This window comes from Helianthus annuus, chromosome 16 (assembly GCF_002127325.2).
Source record: "Helianthus annuus cultivar XRQ/B chromosome 16, HanXRQr2.0-SUNRISE, whole genome shotgun sequence".
NCBI lineage: Eukaryota > Viridiplantae > Streptophyta > Magnoliopsida > Asterales > Asteraceae > Helianthus > Helianthus annuus.
This window is the reverse complement of record NC_035448.2, coordinates 128,981,416-128,985,210: the sequence shown is the minus strand read 5'-3', so window position 1 is coordinate 128,985,210 and position 3,795 is coordinate 128,981,416. Positions and strand designations below refer to the sequence as shown.

Sequence of the window (3,795 nt, the reverse complement as noted above, 5' to 3'; positions counted from 1 at the left end):
CGACGGTGGGGGTGAGGTGGATGGTGGCGGTGCTAGACTGCTAGTGGATGGTTGATTGAGAGAGAGACATATAACTTTTTATTATCTATTTAAATCTTTTGTTTTTAAATTATTTTTTTAATGGTTGGGTATTTAAGTTATTTACATATTTAGTCCTTTCCAGTTGAAATGACAAAAATGCCCTCACATGCAAGTCATGTGACCAAATTTAACAAAAAAATATAATTAGGTTAAGGCTAAAGGGCATAACGTGCAAAATTTTAATACATTAAGTACAAAATTCATCAATGTTAAAGATAAAGGATACCGTCTGAAATTGAATATAAAGATAAAGGACAAAACTTGTAATTCACTCTTAAAATTTTTTATGGTGCAACATTATGCTTTGGAACTTGTTTGCAGGTGCAACCTTGAGCTAATCGAAACCGGTTCGTCGGTTCAAACCGGTTATACCAAAAAAACCATTGGTTTACTCCAAGACTGAATACCCCATTTAAAATGGGTCTTGTCTTACTAGACTCACCACCGGTACACGGTTGAACTGGTATAACCAGTCGGTTCAAACCAGTTTTAAAAACATTGGGTTTTTCACCATTTTCAAATGGTCAAACTAACAAAAGGAAATAAATTGAAGCAAAATGGAAACCCAAGGACTCATGTAGTAAGAACCATATCACCAACTTGAAATCTACGGATCCTGATATTCTTGTTTTAAATACTTGCTATATTTTGTTGGTACGCCGCGATCCTGACTTTAGCATGGTCCCTTAGTTCATCTACTGCTTCAAGATCTTCAGCCAAGGCTTGGTCATTAGTTTTCATATATTGCAAACATGATCTTGCCGTAGGAATCACCATCTCTGTTGGTATCACTGCTTCAGTTCTAAACACCAGAGAGAAAGGAGTCTGGCTAGTAGCATTCTTCGTTGTAGTTCAATCAACCCATAAAACATAAGGTAGTTCTTCTGCCCATCTTCCTTTCTTTGCCCTCAATCTCTTTTTAAGGTTGTTGATGATGATCTTATTGCTGGATTCTGCTTGACCATTTGCCTGAGGGTGAACCGGTGTTGAAGTAATCATCTTGATTCCCCAACTTTCACAAAAGTTGGTCGTTCTGCTTCCAATGAATTGGGAACCATTGTCACAGATAATTTATGTTGGGATCCTCAACCTGGTTAAAATGTTACGTTTAATAAAGGATACAACTTTCTTTTCCCTGACTTGCACAAAAGCTTCAGCTTCTATCCATTTAGAGAAATAATCTGTCATTGCTAACATGAATACTTTTCCTCCTGGTGCTTTAGGAAGTACGGCTGTAAACGAACACGAACAAGGCCTTGTTCGTGTTCGTTCGTTAAGGATATAATGTGTTCACGAACGGTTCATGAACTCTTACTGAACGAAATTTTTTGTTCGTGTTCGTTCATTAAGGAAAGGAACGTGTTCACGAATGGTTTACGAACACAAACGAACACATATAAAATCGATGAAGACGATGGTGGCTAGAGGTGGATGATGAGAGGGAGCGGCGCTAGACCTTGACACGCTAATCGTTGAACGAAGGTCGATAGTATTTTTTAATGTGAATAATGAGAAGGAAAGTGAAGGAGTGCATAAACAAGGTGGAGATAAGGTTTCCTATTTTATTTGTTTGAATAATGAGATAAATAAGAATTAAAGAATATAAAAAGTTTAGATAAAATAAATAAATGCTAAAAAATCTTTAATGGACAACATTAACAACCGAACAAGAACGAATATTCACGAACACATTACCGATTGTTCACGAACGTAATTGAACGAACGAGACATTTGTACATGTTCGTTCATTTAACTAACCGAACGTAATTTCTTGTTCATGTTCGTTCATTAATTAAACAAACGAACATAAACGAACTTTCTGCCGAACTGTTAGAACCCCACTTTTCGTTGATGGAATAATGACCAATAGTATTTACTAGAAGCATAAAACTTTAAATGTACTAATATCATTAATACATAATTTTACAAAATTTGGGCATGACCCGTCCGTAAAACGAGTATACCCCTGTTTGAACCATAATCAAGACAAATACCATTCTACAAGATACTACTAAAACCAAAACATCGAATGCTAAAAAGTGTGTCTACCAACAAATTGTACAAAAAGATATTTTGACCCAAAACATTAGTATCAACTAGCGGAAGCGCTTGGCATCACATATGAAGAACACGTGCTCGCTCCAATTCGCCGAGTCGCCTAAATTGAGGATTTACCTACATTTAACAACAAGCTTTAGAAAGTTAGTCATAATACTTATTTTGCTTACGATACCACTTTATAGTTGCATTCGTTTATATACTTTCATTACTCTTACGCATTCGATTACCCATTTAAATGGGTTAAGGCATATACTCTCATAATGAGATTCAAGCATACCACTTACGACCCGGTAACATCGGGTTAATTGCTTTCAACATAAATCTTTCGTTCTATCCGTATAACGGATTGAACTTCATACTTTCGTTATTGCATTCATGACCACCCGTACTAAACGGTTGGCACTATATTCTTACTCGACATGGTTCGACTCGAACCGGTCGACATGCATAGCATAATATAACCTTCGTTAGCATAACCAAATCCGCAAGGGATTTGCTATCTACTACTTCCTAACCACCATAATCATTGTAACAAGGGTTGTTTTTCATAACATAAACGAAATGTAAATAAGGTTTTGTATGCAACGGAACATACCTCGATCTTGTGAGCCTTCCGGTTTCTTAGTACTTGAACTTTCTTCCTTCACGCCTATATCAATACATCCATTCATTCATTTAGTACCCCAAATTTCATTCCATTATTTTCCAAATTACACATAATTGTTCTTTCAAGCATTTCATCAAACACTTAGTGTGCGTTACATTAATAAAGCATAATGTACAAATATTCAAAGCATACTTTACCAATTCATCTTGTATGTCATTACTAATCAACCTAGTTCTTGCAATCCTTTATTCTACATCAATTTATCTAACATTCAAGTATTTCAAACAAGATCATATATCAAGATAACATGAAATCATAATCATTATGATCTTTCTAATCATAACACAATTTCACCAAGTGGGTTTTCACTACAACCTTTCATACAACCTAAAATCAAACATGATTCTCGTTCTAGAAATCAATTCTAACTCAGATTTCCCATATTTGATACAAGAAATCGAGATTGGGTTGAACCACTCTTTCTACAAATCATAATTTTAGAAAATTAAACTTACCACTTCACTAACTAGGGTTAGATTTTCGAAATGAGGGCTCATGCACTGGATTATCTTGTGAATTAGGCTTCAATTGCTTGATTTCTAGAGATTAGGGTTTCTCCCTTTTTGCCTGTTCTTGTTCGATCGTTCCCCAGACACACTCACTGTGTTTGGGGTTTTATTTTTATTTTTAATAGATTAAGTTTAATCACTTTTGCACTTTACCCCCTTCACTTAGTTGCTAATTACAACTCTAATCTTTAAACCACATTTAACTATCATCTTGTCATAAACCCTTAACTATGTTAAGTCTATTATTTATCCTCACTTATTTTATTGTGTTATCGTTTTTGGGGCATTACAAGTCTACCTCCCTTAAAAGAGGTTTCGTCCCTGAAACCTTTCTCATTCCAACTAGACCAATTTTACTCCTACTTTTTCGTCTTTTCATTCATGATGCTTACTACAACATAGATGCATTCGAGATCTTGGCAAGAGTTTCATTCATGCATAAACGTCTTTGCACGCATTGTCCATCCGTTCTTAAAT

At 35.3% G+C, this 3,795-nt stretch overlaps 1 long non-coding RNA gene across 1 annotated transcript; it reads right to left on the bottom strand.

The window, feature by feature from the left end:
* Positions 1-1,960: 1,960 nt before the first annotated feature.
* LOC110917902 lies at positions 1,961-3,391 on the bottom strand. Its single transcript, XR_002580931.2, has 3 exons — positions 3,265-3,391; positions 2,738-2,791; positions 1,961-2,256 (listed from the first exon to the last, which is right to left on the bottom strand). It is a non-coding gene; the product is annotated as an uncharacterized LOC110917902 (long non-coding RNA).
* Between the last annotated feature and the right edge of the window lie 404 nt (positions 3,392-3,795).